The sequence below is a fragment of the Strix aluco genome, chromosome 3, assembly GCF_031877795.1.
Source record: "Strix aluco isolate bStrAlu1 chromosome 3, bStrAlu1.hap1, whole genome shotgun sequence".
Lineage (NCBI taxonomy): Eukaryota > Metazoa > Chordata > Aves > Strigiformes > Strigidae > Strix > Strix aluco.
Genome location: NC_133933.1, coordinates 122,933,199 through 122,948,565, shown reverse-complemented (window position 1 = coordinate 122,948,565; position 15,367 = coordinate 122,933,199).

Genomic DNA, 15,367 nt, shown 5'->3' with positions numbered 1-15,367 from the left:
ATATTTGGAAATTCAAGTATTTTTTCCTTTGGTTTGTTTCTCTACTAAAGTATTTTGTTCAGGAGTATAGTTGGAAAGGTTTGGGAAGAGGCAATCGGGTTCACTTTTTTTTGTTTTTTTTTATTTTCAAAATTTAAGCAAGTCTCAGTTTAGGCTATAGCTTTACCCTCTAAGAGACTACAGCGCATTTTATGCTTGTTGTGTTAAAATACTGGTAGTGCTGATTAAGAAGAATTATTACATACAGCATATAGAACAGTCTTGGGAACTATATATCAGTTAAAGAACCCATAAGAAAAGAAATGACCATGTACCTGAAGTTCATCAATAAAACATCCATGTCCTTGATTCAAAATTTCCATAAGTCACTTAAAAAAATTAAAAAGTCTTTTGACCACATTATTTAATGACATGAGCTGCAAGAAGTAGAAGCTGTTACCTCTTATTTTTTTATAACTATGGGCACAGCATTGAGAAGATGCAGAGGAAATTATATAACTTGCATGAAAGCAGTTAAAGCAATAATTGGTAGATTTTGGTCAAGACCTCCTCTTGGCTACAAGAAGGAGAAAGTCATTGTGGGTTAGAGCAATATGATTTTACAATATCTCAGTGGAGTAAATGTTAAGGCAGGAACACTTAACATATATAAAAAATATTTCAATCTATATCTAAAAGCCTCCCAAATACCCTGGTTTTGACACTTCAAGTTAGAAATGGATCTTCAGAATAGAATTTAGAAGTAATATTTATGAACATTCTTTTTTTGTTTAATTAAGAATTCGCAATATTTATTGTTCCCTTTGTCTGTTTATATGTATTTCTGTTACCATGGCATTATTAGCAGCTTTCTCGTGGATTACAGCCTCACTATGCTGATGAAATGACAGAACAGCAGACAGTTCCTAGGTATTAAGAAGAGCTTGGCACCACCGCCCTTTAGGCCACATAAGTGAAGGGACTACAGTGAAGTTAACGAAGCCTTGGAAACAATACCTATATGACAGCGTATCCATAAATGTCACAGAGCAGGGATCTTTTCAAAACAGTGACACAATTGTACACAGTGAACCCTATAGTTGACTTGTTTTGAAAATGTGGTCCCTGTATTGATAATCAATATGTTCCATTGTGACAGAGCAGACATATAAATTTATGCTTTCTGTTTAGATTGGATTAAAGGAGGCCACGGTAGCGAGTGGGCTGTGTGGCAAATGTTATTTCTTTTCTAATTGAGCCACTTGCTTTTGAAAGAGTCAAAGATCTCCCTGGTGGGCATAACATTGGGTGTACTGGAAGGATAAGGTTAAAAGAAAGGAGGCTATAGGAGTTCAAGGCACTGTTTATTACTTCTGAACATTTCTGAATAAAGGGAGTGTTAGCTTTTCAGTCAGGAGAATGCAGCAGTCTCGCTCCTGACTGTACTGATTTGTAAGAGTGTCTCTCCCCTTAATCTTATTCTTTTCTCTTTAATCTGTATGTTTTATAAACCTTATCTTTTCTCTGACCCTGACTATTGAGTTAATCCCCAGTGTCCTATGCCTCTGTGCCCGTCTATGTCTGTTCAGTCTTAAAAAGACACTCATCGTTTCCAGTAGCACCACAGGGATCAGGAATGCACAGAGTCCATTCTAAGGTCCTTCCGTTGACTCTTCAAAAACCCCATGTTCTGTATTCACAATGAAAGGGATTAGCACTGACATATGTTGAGTCTCCCATGTTTCCTAAAAATTGAGATGAGGGACAGAGACAGAAAGAGAAAGAGAAAGAGAAAGAGAAAGAGAAAGAGAAAGAGAAAGAGAAAGAGAAAGAGAAAGAGAAAGAGAAAGAGAAAGAGAAAGAGAAAGAGAAAGAGAAAGAGAAAGAGAAAGAGAAAGAGAAAGAGAAAGAGAAAAGAGAGATGGGGAGAGGGAGAAGGAAGAGGGAGAAAGAAAGTGAGCAAGAGAGGGATGGAGGGAGAACAAGGGCAGAGAAAGGGAGATAGACAGAAGAAAGGAAAGAAAGAAGGAAAGGAAGGAAATAAAATTTCTCATTAGTGAAATGAGCAATAAAATCAAACTCTGAGGTTAAGGCTTCCTGGGCTCAAGGTATGGGAAGTATTGTTTACATTTTTAGGCATTCATTAAATAAGCAGGGCCTATAGCTACATTCTCATTTTGAAAATAAATGTGGGAAGTAGGCAAAAGTTTCATGAAATATCACAATAACCTGCGAGAAGAATGATGGGCAAGAGATAAACAAAGAAGTTCTGTGCAAACCTGAATCAGACAGGCTTTTAGTTCAAGACTGGAAGTGTGCTAGGATTTTCTTTGGTAAAAAAGACAATAGAACAGGAAAATCATGTTGCTAAACTAGAGTTCTTTCATAAACAAATTAATGAGGGGATTTTTTTTCCCTTATGTCTTTTTCTTAAGTTTTAAAAAGAAAGACTTTGCAGAACAAAATAGCAGACTGGATTCTCAGGGCTGCAGACAGCCTTAAATTTTCTTCAGGGCTAGGTTCTTCTCAAGATGTTCTTTCAAAGAACTAAACAGAGTCGATGATTTCCCTAAAAAATGCAGCTATTGAAGGATAAGATGTTCCTAATAGCCACTTTTTCTATAGTAGATTCACACAGAAGCTGGGGGGTTTGGGTTCCAGGCCTCTAACACACAACTGTACAGTTGGTTTTTTTACTTCTGGAAGGACTTCTACTGAAAAGACTTCTAATGTCTTTGATACCATTATAAAAGAATGACAGATATTCTCCTCGTGCAGCTTCAAGCAATAAGTGTAGTTGTGCCTTTTCTGGCAAATGCCATGTCACATTCCCATGTGTGATTTCTGGCATGTGCCATTGCATGGAAGGTGAATTCTTTTCACTTACCATCAAGTGGTCATCAGTTTTAAAATGCAACTTGAAAAACCGAATGCATAAACAGCCTTTCTGCTAACATACTTGTTTTATTATGGGAGATGACAGCACAATATGAAAGAGAGATTCAGAAACATGAATTTTGCAAGAATTAAATGAATTTTTCTTAGCTGATTGCAATCTGATTTGTATCATAGCCTTTTTTTTTTACTCCCCTAGCTTGCTGTCTTGTCCTGATCTGATTTTCTTTCTTGTCTTTCCATTTATATACTGCTGTCTTGAAGACTTTCTGGAGGACAATGACACAAGTGCAGATCATCAGACTGAATACAGTAGAAAAGCATTTATATTTTTTTACCCTTAGTCTTTTGAACTTTTAAAATTTCTTTTCTTATGAAAACAAGAAAATAATCCTCCCTCTGGCTCTGTTCCACAAATCTGTGGAACATATTAGTGGCAAAGGGCATAACCTCATCTTATATTCTGTGAATAGGAGTACTGACCTGAAATGGGCACAGTTGTTTACCATACTAATAATTTTTCAGTAAGTGTGAAGGCAAAAGGGGCATTTGTAAATATGCTGGCAGAATATAACCTTTCCACAAAGACACCCATCAGTGAAATAGAGCACAGATCCAGTACATATCAAGGAGATGAGCTGTGGCGCAAATAATGCCATCTGTACTGCTCATGATGTTCCTGGACCACAGTATCAGAAAGATGTAAATGAATGCCACATTTATGTTCCCAGAATACAGCCATGATGGATAATAAGCTACCAGTATCAGTGGGATTTTTTAATACAGTGTAAAATAAACAGTTTTGGAGGAGAAACTTTCATGTGCATTATCAGACAATGAAGAGCAGTCTGCAGAATCACTCAACATATAACCTTTCATTATGCAACATATCACCAATGGAAGGAAAACTAATATTTACAGATGACTTCAGTAAATTCCTCCATTAAGAAATTTGTTGTATTCACCATTTGCAGATGAAGATTTTTCAGGAAATGTGTCATGAGAGGCCAATTTTAATCAAATCAGGAGGATTTGGGACATCTGACAAGTATCTCTCAGATATTCCAATTGCTGAGAGAACCCAACTCCACATTTTCAGAAGCAAGGCCACTACAATTTAAAACATGTCCATTGAACAATTTTTTCTGGATTAAGGGTATGAAAGATTAACAGGCATGACTGTGAGCACACTCATTGCATTGATAGGAAAAAGCTAACAAAGTCTGCCTGGATCTCCATGCCATGGCCACTCAAGGCATGAGGTTCACTTTCAATTTCTATGGTGATGTAATTTGAAGCATTACAATAAAATAGACAATTACTAACTACAGAAGACGATAACTTACTTAGATGCTACTCAGTACATCAATGTTTTCATTTCAAAATACATTGTCCATTTTTTTGACCTCCATAAAGGCATTAAGATAAACTTAATGCAGACCATGTTACTCTTACATGGTCATAGTCACCTCCTACTTAAATTATTAGGAATCTTTCTATTAACAAGAAAGAGAAAAAGGTTAGCCCTGTAGTCCAGGCTATTACCATCCTGAACAATTACCAAAATAAATCCTAGTAGTCATTGCTTCAAAATGAAATTAATCAACTATTTCTGATAATCTCAGAATTGGGACACTCTCAATTTTTTTCCATAGATGCAGCAATACCATAAAATAAAAAGTTTCTTTGCCCTGATTCTACTGGGGATCAACCAAGTTACATGTAAATTAATTTTATGTCTCTTTCTTTTAGGTCATCCAAACTCTTATTATTGAGAAGAGCTGTAAAAGAGGAATAAAGAAAGTTGTAAGGGGAGAAAAAGGCAAAGACCAAATAATTAAAATAGGTACATCAGGATTTTTCAAAGTGAAAGTGTCCATCTCTAAATGTATTCATCATCACTAGACAAACACTATATGAAGCAAATTTAAGTACCTATGCTGTTGGTTTTAGTCTGTTACAATCGTTTATTTTGCTGTTCATAATGTGCTTCTCCAAATTATCTTCCTCCTTCTATTTCTCCTTGTTCTTCTCTCCTTAAGCTTCTTCATCTTAGAAATGGTGGGAAAAGGTAAGGATCCCCAGGAAAGCAGCAATTGGTAAATAGAGATATTTCTGCAAATAAATTTCCTCATATATATATCTATATGAGGTACCATTTAATAAGCATTCACATCAACAGAAACTGAAATGAATGACTATAGATCAGCAAACAAAGGAGATCTTAATTCAGCTGAACTTAAAAACAAAGGAATTCAGCAAAATGTTTGCATATAACATTTCCATCTCTAGTATGGCCTAAATCTTTGGTCTAAAATTTATACCTCTATGAGACACAAAAAAAATATTTCATGCTTTACAGAGTCAACAGATAGCTTCTGACTGAAAAAAAAGACTTCAGTGAAGGGGACAACTTTAGTAAACTTGTACACTCCAACTTGCAGTATGAGGGAGTCACCATCAAGAAAAAGAAAATGTGCATTCAGTTAGTATATAGAAGCTTTCAAAAGCAAGAGGTGAGGTTCAAAGACATTTCAGTTCAGGGGGGGTGGTTTATGAAAACAAGAAGACATGGGAATCCCTCAGAAGTTCTGATGCCAAATTAGTTGAAAATTAATAATTTGCTTTAAATCTTTTATATAGTGGTGTGCTTAAAATCTTAAAAATCAAGGAAAAAAGCTTACTGCTTACTGGAAATAATCAGTGCGTTTTCCAATTCAGAACATAGTCACGCAAAAAATAACAAAGTTAATTTTGTTTTTACAGGTTACCCACAAGGAAATTCTTCACAGTATTTGTGAAAACTAGAATAATGGTCTCTGTGATGTAGATGGCACTCTCATATTCTTTTAAATTTGAATCATGAAAACCTGCTCAGGCAGGAAGAATATTGTTTGAGGAAGAATAACTAAAGAGCAGAGATGTCCATTCACAAGTCTGCACCTTTGTGAAGGTTGTTTTTATTTGCTGTGGAAGACAGAGGTGATGGTGATTGGAAATTTTTTTCCCAGCCCCATTCCATTTAGAGAGAAAACAGAAGAAAGCCAGTAGTCATTCTACTGAGTCTTGCTAAGTACTCTTTCAAACTATCAAGTACTTGAACAACATAATGAAATGAAGCACCAGTGGATATGAATGTATCTATGCTCTTTGCATTGCCAGGGAAAAGCTTCCCAGGTGGTTCTGCCTAGATGTACAAGCCACCATTATTGACACTGGGCCTGCTTATTTCTCATCCCTGACTGAAGTGACAGCTCAAATGAGTAGGCTGTATAGATTCCTAAATAGTAGACAGCTGAAAGAAAATTGAATCCCAGCTTGTGCCTACTCCTCACCAATGCAGCATTCTTCTTGCTGGTATATCCACCAAAAATTCAATTCTGTTTTGATAAGCTAAGGATATGTAAGGTATTATTAACAAGCAAAGATTCCCATTCTGTTTGTTTTTCTGAATGCTGTGAAACAAGTATACATTATCTCAATTAATATTGTTTTCAGGGGTGCTTATTCATTAGCATTCAACAGGGATGCTATGGAATTACAAATGGAGATCATAGAAATACAGAAAAATAAAACAGTGTCTGGAACATCAAGTACAGAAGGAAATTAATCTTCTTTTTTGGCTTAAAAAGATCAATATTTTGTCCTGATAATTCTTATTACAGTCTTCTACCAACAGGCACTAATTAATTACAGTGTCTTTTAAAGGAATCACCCATTTGATTCAGATGTGTAGATTATAAGGCCAAAAGATATTTCTATGGTCACCTAGAACAGTTTCTCACAGAAGTCAGACTTTATTCCTGTGTGAATACCTGATTCAGACCAAAAGATATATGTCACCAGGAAGACAGCTTTTAGAAAACAAAACTCAGTCCTGATTTTAAATTTACCACTGATGAAAAATACCTTGGTAAGCTACATTAAAAAAAAAACAATTCTTGTTTCAAAGACATGTTCATATTTCCAGTGTTAGTTTACCTAACTTCAAGACCTAGATGAAAATTCAAGTTATATTTCGCTGGTTAGATTGAAGAATGTGCTATTGCAGCTTGCTCATCAAACAGCCATTGACTTCTTAATATTCTCTTTGATAAACTAAATACATGGAACTAATTTAGTCCTTGAGTATAACATGTTTTCCAGTTCATTAATCATTTTCATAGCTCTTCTCTAAATCTTTTCCCATTTTATAACACTCTTCATTGGATATCAGAAATGATCTTAATACAGAGGGGTCAATGCAGAAACCAACAATACAGTAATTTAATCTCTCTATAACTTATATGCTCTTGTGAATTCATGTAGTGGTCTCATTAACCTTTTTGCCACAGTGTTATCTTTAGCAGCTCATTTTCATCAGATTAACTCCCATGACCTATAAGTCCTTTTCACACTCCCTGCTCCCAGGAACATATTTCCAATCCTGTATGTATAACTGATATTTTTTTTCTGCCCCTGTGATTATGTATTGGACAATACTGGAAATAATTTGCCCATTCTGCAGTTCCAAGCAATCAAGGTGCCTACATTTTAGTAAACTATTTTCTTCATTATTTACCTCTTCCCCTATATTTTTCTCAATCACAAGCTTTACCAATACAATTCTTTATTTTCCATATTGTGATAATGTGTGTGTAGTGAAGAATGGATCCCACTGGGGCTTCCCTGAGAGGATGGCTGCTTCCTAATAATTTCCATTTACAACTTGTGGTGGGTTCACCTTGGCTGGTGGCAGGTGCCCACCAAGCCACTCTCTCATTTCCCCTCCTCAGCAGGACAGAGGGAGAAAATAAGATTAAAAACTCGGGTTGAGTGTTGGAAGTGTGGGAAAAGCAAAACAGCGAAAAATCTGCAAAACACACATTTCCTTAACACATGGTGCCAAGAACAAACACAGGAAGGGATGGAGATCCAGTGATTTGTGTTGCCATGGCACCAAGGAGGAATGCGAAGTGAGGTGGAGGCTGTGTGGTCCCATTCTTCCACTTTTCTTAAGGAACATTTGACATGACTATGCAGATTTATCTCCCGCTCTTCCCCTTCTCTCAAGGACTGTTTTGCAGTACTCTGTGGACCTTATCTCTCATTCTTCCTCTTTTCCCACAAAAACAGTGCACATCTTGCACCAAGGAATGTGCTGTATCATTACTCAAGAAACAACGGCTTGACCACAGTCCCACCCACTCACGCATATACACTTAGATAAATACTACCCCGAGTTTGTATCTAACTCGGAGGGATAATAATCCAGTACCAAATTGGAGAGATAGATCAACGGGTTTGTGCTCCTCACACACCCCCTTCCCCCAAAGAAGGGATGCCTTTTGGTAAGATTTGGGCCCTCAGCTACGTCAAGTGATTACCCGGGAATTAAGTGTGTGTGATTGCAATTGGGTTTTTGTATGTAGTGCTATAGAGCCAACCTGCAGTTTGTGCATTTATTGTAGGCAATCTCAAAGAATCTGTAGATGTTGCATAAGAATAAACCATACTATTCGTGACCCTGACTGCTTCTCTTGAATGCAACCGGACCCACAGCATACGGGCTGTTCGTGCATCTGGTGTCAGGCCTATTAGTTATGGCCATAATTGGCATACCTATTAGATAAGTCCAGCTGCCCCTAGCCCCTCTAATCTCTGAGGTCAGGCTAGAACGCAAGGGGATTCATCTCTTACCAAATGAATTAATTACCTTAAATGCAACAGTTGAGATAAAGGCTGTTCAATGAAAGAAAGCAAACACTGCATGTGGAAACAAATCAAAAAAAGTATTATTTTCTACTTCCCATCAGCACACAATGTTCAGTCACTTCCTGTGAAGCAGAGCCTCAGTACGCATAGTGTTGCTTCAGAAGACAAAAGCCTTAATAGCAAATGTCCCCTACCTCCTTTCTCTTAGCTTTTCTTGCTGAGCATGATGTCATGTGCTATGGGATATCCCTTCGGCCAGTTTGGGTCAGCCTGTCCCACCTATGCCACCTCCAACCTCTCACCCACCCCCAGCCTATTGGTCTTTGGTAGTGAAGGGTGGAAAGACAGTCTTGATGCTGTGTGAGCAGTGCTCAGCAGTAGCCAAAACACTGATGTGTTACCACCAACACCTTTCTAGCTACAAATACAAAGTACAGCACTGTGAGGCCTGCTATGGAGAAAGATAACTCCATCCCAGCCAGACTCAATACACAACTGTATTTTAAAGCTCATTAATTATTTTTTGCCATACTTATTAATCCATTGAATGATTTTGCACCACTCTTCCTACTTAATGAAATATTGTTCTATACCAAATCAAATGCCTTAAGATGTCTAACTATATTAAATAGATTTCTCAATCAAACTTGTAATCTCATAAAAATGTATCAAGCTAGATTAACAAATCCTATTAGTATATACAGATGTTGATTGGCAATAATTAAAGTAACCTTTATTAACTCTATTAATTTGAACTGCATCAACCATCTCACTATTGTTCCTGAGATCAATGACAGGCAACCAGGCTCATAATTATCACTGCTGTCCTCTATAACTTTCCCAAATATTGGTGCATTTATTTTCTTCCAAACCTCTTTGGTTTGGTTGTTGGTTTTTTTTTCAGGCTAAGGTTTACAAGACTAGTGGAAAACAAGCAAAAGTACTCCAGAGAGGGATCCAGCCAGCTCTTTCAAAACTCTTCAGTGGGAACAGTTAAATCCAGCTGAATAAAAAGTATGTAACTTATGTCTTGTATACATCAGCTTTCCTGTTGAAAAACAAAATATGCTGGTACAGAATAATATATTAATATGGTATGATACCACTTTTTCCCAGAGAGAACAGAAATATTTATATAACTCATCATAACCAATGTCCTGCATTCAGCCAGGATTATATGTGAAGGGAGAAAAAGCAGCACATTTTTGTCTTAATCTCTGTGAGGATCTAGCAATAAGAACTGTTTTCCACCTCTACCTAACAAGGATGGAAAGATGAGAAAAGTTTTCAACTCTGTGTCTACTTTACATATCCACATAGCAGTATATTTCCCATTAATGTCAATGAGGATTACAAAAACCTATGTGGGGGTGACTATGTCAGTAAGTAAAAAAATTGTCATTTCACTGTGCATAAATTTCAGAACATAGGTGATTCAGCTTGCATTAGTTATCCAGCCTACAACCCAGGATACTTGCATTTATTTTCTGAAAGAAACAGAAAATTATTAGCTGGCACAAATCCTTCTCCATTAGGGCTGGAGTTAGACTATCTATTATCGCTTATTGCTTCTGAGTCACTATCAGATTCTGTTACTGTGGAAGAATTTTAATGATTGTTTATTTGCTCTTGAGTTATAGACACCACTAGAAACATTACTTTTTGCAAGTTTTCTAACTGCTGAAAGGTTTGGGTCTTTGTATGTTGATTAATAGAACTGAACTGGCAACTATATGTTCTTCAATCTACTCCTAATATATGTTCACTCTAGGTTTACTAATCCACCAAATGTGCATTTACCTTCCCAATTCCCACAATACCATGCCAATAAGCATGGGGATAAGCACTGCCAGATTGCCTGACACCGCCATGTATCCGTTCCACTTAGATTGGGTCTACAACTATTCTTGGCAACACCATGAACCTGTCTCAGCTGCCCAGTCTACAGAAGGGATATAAAACTATTTCTCTTTTGGCTACAGACACTTTCTTTACAGCTCAAGCTGCAGAGACTTCTGGTTTTAAGTTCAAAACGTTCCTGGGCTAAATCTCAAATGACAACTAAAATGGCAGCTGTCACCCTGTTACCATGCCAGCAGAGTCTGAGGCAGTGATTCTCACACTAACGATGGGGGAGCACATGATTAAGCCACACTGAGTTTCCACTAACACCAAGTTCGCCTTAGTAGAAGTACGGACCATAGGTGACTGCCATCATCTTTTTCAACAAGGGATAATCTCTGGGGAAGGGATCAGTTTTAAACATTCTATTGTACAGAATATATCTAGACAAAGTGATGGGTTGTATCTGAGAACTAAAGAATTAAGTCAGGTACACGTTGGTATAAAACATGCAGCATGTTCCAGGGCTTTGTTGTGTAGCTATGCTTTGCTAATAAATGTAGCAAAATTGTGGGTTATTCTGCAAGGAAACACTCTGACCCCATAGAACTGAGCCAAAAGGCAATGTGTGTTTATAGGTAGCCTCGACTGCTGTGAGTAGGACCAGTGAATTTATTCTAGTTTTGTAAATGGACTCATCTTATTCAGACCACATAAGAAACCACCATGCTTGAAACAGGCCTTATAGAAACAGAACATGGGATAGAAAGCAGAGCATTTAATTTTTTAGCTATGTCCCATAGTTGCAGCAAAACTAAATTTAAATCTGTCCTACAAGATGCTTCTTCCAACTTGCTCTTCAAACCTCCAGAGATAAAGGTTTTGGACACATTGCACCAACATAATGCCATATGCAAATTCGCAACCATGTCAAATTACAATCTGAAGGGGGAACTTTTTTCCTGTGTTGATAAGGATTCCAGTTCAAGTCCAATCAGAAAAATAAATATAATTGAATGTAACCTTGAAAGCTGACACCAAGTAGTTCTTAGCAAATTGGAATAAATTATGTGAAAAATGAAAGAAGTTCAACAGAAAAAATCTCTAAAGATATCCTGTATTTCAGTCATAGAAATGTAGTCTTGTTTAAGTCACCCGCCAAGGACTAACACTCAGCTACTGTCCCCATTTCAGACATGAGAAAATTGCTGCAGAGTAGTTAAATTATTTGCACTAAGCTGTACAGAAATCTCAAGCAATGTTTTTCTGGCTCCTATTCCTGTGCTTTGGCAAAATCTTTCTAATCTAATTCATCTGCACTATAAATATAAAAATATTAAAACATCCTTATACGTAATATCTTATTACTGGCATGTAGATTAAAAACTATATACTTATGGTCATTTAATATCATAATATAATTTATATTTATATGATATCATCAATAATATAAAATATTAATATAAACTATGATTATGTATGGCTGCTTAATAAAGGTATATAAGTTCACAACAGGAACATTTTGAGTATCTTTAAAATTATGTGAATCAAAAGAAGGAAATACTGTGCAGTTCCTTTCTCCTTTGTTTTTTTATTCATCTGTTCAGTCACTTTTATTCCACCGCCTTCTTTGCAGGGACAGGCTGAAATAGATGGAATTTATTAGGAATCACACAAAAACCACAGAAATGAGCTCACCAGCCCAGAAAGAAATCTGTGGCTAAGATCCCTCCCTTATAGACATTCCAGAAACTAGTTCAGCCAATTCTTACTGTCATGTCAGAGGAAAACTGTCCTCCTCTGAAACACTGATAAGGAACTACACAGAAATGCACAGATAACAGCCTTGTTATTATACTGTATCATGTTCAAAATAAACCCCAAATATTTAAATTCATAAGCCACCACAATAAAGCTGCACAAGTTGCATTGAGATACATCAGTTGGTGAGATGAGATAAGCAGAAACATATAAATAGGTATTGTGCAAATTGAGAGTTGGGAGAGACAGATTGAGTACAATACAGAGACTTTTCAACACTATCAAGAACCTCACCCTAAACCCCTTCTCTGCATAACAGTGGCATCAGGGGAGCAGATGACAAAGTGCTAATGGAATAAGAAGACACATCACAAACCTCAGGAAGCTGGGGCAGGCATCTGCATTATAGTCAGGTTATTGTGACAGCTTGTATGAAACACCAAGGTATGTCCCAGACTTTATCGAGTGAAGGGTAATCGTTCAAATTAGCATAAAAGGAAAACCTCCTTTGTTTTTATTTTTTCAGGAAACTATCACACATGTGTATGTTCATGCATGTGCATACACACACACACAGAATCATAGTATATTATAGCTAAGCTGAGCAGAGACTTGTGTAATGCACAATACATACATCAAATTCTAGTCAGGTGCAGGAAAAGAAAGGAAAGGAAGATGTAGATTTTATGAATAAAAAAAAAAGTTCATGATGTCACATCAAAAAAAAAGACCCGAAGGAAACTCAAGCAATACTAAACATTTAAAGATGACTGTATGCTTTGACCAACATACAATATGATTGGTTTTCTTGGCATCCACTATGAAGCAAATATATGACAGTGATTCACAGTTCTGTGTGCATCATGCCTCTAGGGACATGTAGGGGAAGACATGGTCTTTAAGGGGATAGAGGTGGAATGAGTGCTGGAATAAACAAGCCCCCAGAAGGGGGGGGCTTGTTTTCCTCAGGGAAACTGAGGTTGTTTGGACTGTTGGACTACACTGGTGGTACAAAAAATATTTAGCCTTGTAAAACCAACTGGGGCTTTAGCTAGGTCACCACACTGGTTACACGGCAGTGAGTCAAACTGCCTTAAATTAATACCTTGCTATAAGCCAAACTATTTCAAAAATCCACTTTTGGAAGACATTTTAGAACTGGCTAAAATACAACTTTTTCCTAGACTTGAAAGTTATTTTGGAAGACAAAAGAAATGGCCTGTAGCAAATTTCTGGCTGCTGGTAACTTCCTTTCTTGCACAGAAACAGATTATTTTGACCAATGTACATACATACATTCATGAATAATTCCTGCATAATTCAGATTCCCAACAAAAAATAGTAAAAACTAGTGTGTCAAACACAATGCTGTGCACAAAATTGAACATCTTGAGAATGAGAAAGTAAATTGTGATTAACTTTTGTAAAAGGTGGGGCTAAGGCAATGCAGTGTTAAAGCTTATGATGTAACCAGAGCAAAACCTGGCTCTTTGCTCATGGTGATGTGCTTGCCATCAAATGTAATAAAGACTTTCCAAGCACCAAGTCCTCACCAAATTGCAGTCTCCAATGTCTGCTTGTATTGGTATCATCATCATGTGTTCTTGACAGGTTGGGTTTCATCTAACACAGGTATCTGGAAAGAGAGCAGACACCCTGATCCTTAAGTGATTTTCCATTTTCTATTGACTACAGAGGGACACTTGAAGAGCATGCTTAAACTAGACATCAAAAATTTTTATTGATCAAAATTAATGTGATGAATCTCACATATGTGTCTGGCCCAAATTAGACTCTTCACTTCCTTCTGAAGTCAAAAATTAGTTTAAATATGAACAGAGCCTTCTTCCTCTTTCTTTATTCTACCACTATACAAAGTAGAGATTATCAAAATATTTCATAGGTTCCCAAGTACGAGAGGGCTCAATAGTGCACAGATGGCCAAAGAGTAGAATGTAGGATTTTTCTTTCAGTCTTCACTTGATACAGTGGCTGTGATTAGATGTCTAACACAATTAGCATCAACGACAAAAGGGTAAGAACTCAGGATGGAAAAGGTAAAGCACAGGTTTAATTCTACTTTGAGAAGCTGAATGTTTTTAAACTAGCTGGTCCTGATTAAATTCACCTGAGAGTACTTAGAGAACTGGCTGAAGTGATCTCAGAGCCCTTAGCAATTATTTTGAGAACAGAGTGAGGACAGGTAAAGTTTCAGAAAACAAAAAAAGGAAATCATAGTTCTTATCTTTAAAAAAACGAAGTGTAGATCAGTCAATCTAATTTCAGTTACCAAAAAAACCCAAACTGGTTCAAATATTCAAACATCTGGATGGTAACAAGGGGATATGAATCAACTGACGTGGATTTGTCAAGAACAGATCACGTCAAAGCAACCTAGTTTTCTCCTATGACATTGTGACAGGCCTGTGTATTGAAAAGAAAAATATCTTTACTTTAGTAAAGCTTTTGACAGTGTCTTTTATGACATTTTTCTATGCAATCCAGGGTCTTCCTGAAACTGCCATAAGGTAGGTACACAACTGATTGGGATACTATGCATAAAGAGGAACTGTTCAGCTGGAACAATGTAACAGTGAGGTCCACTGAGGACTGATTTGAAGTCTAGGTCTGTGGAACATTTCCAATAATAAAAAGTGCATGATGGAGTAGGGAATATACTTGCTGTATTTGCAGGTGATTCAAAGCTGGGAGAGGCTGAGAAAGCATGTGGATGACGAGGTTAGAATTCAAACTGATTATTATAATTTGGAGAAATGGTCCAAAGTGACTGGGATACAATTTAATAAGGGCAAAAAAGCAAAAGTTCTCCACTTAGGTAAGAGTAACCGTCTGCACAATTATAGGATGAGGAATGAGTTCTTCTGAAAAAGGATCCATGGGCTATAGTGGATCATAAATTGAGCATGAGTCAGCAATGCTAGGCTATTTCAAAGACAAAAGGGAAGGTTTATCCTGGAAGGTATAAACAAGAGAATCATATAGAAGACAACAGAAATAAACTTTCTGTTTATTTCAGTCATCTCAAGTGCTTTGTCTAGTTTTAGGATATCTTCAGGAAAGATGCTGATCAACTAAAGAGACAAGAATAATCTAAGGGTTATAAAACATAACCTTTGAGGACAAATCAAAATGAGTCAGGTTGTTTAGTGTAGATAAGTGGCATTTGAAGAGCATT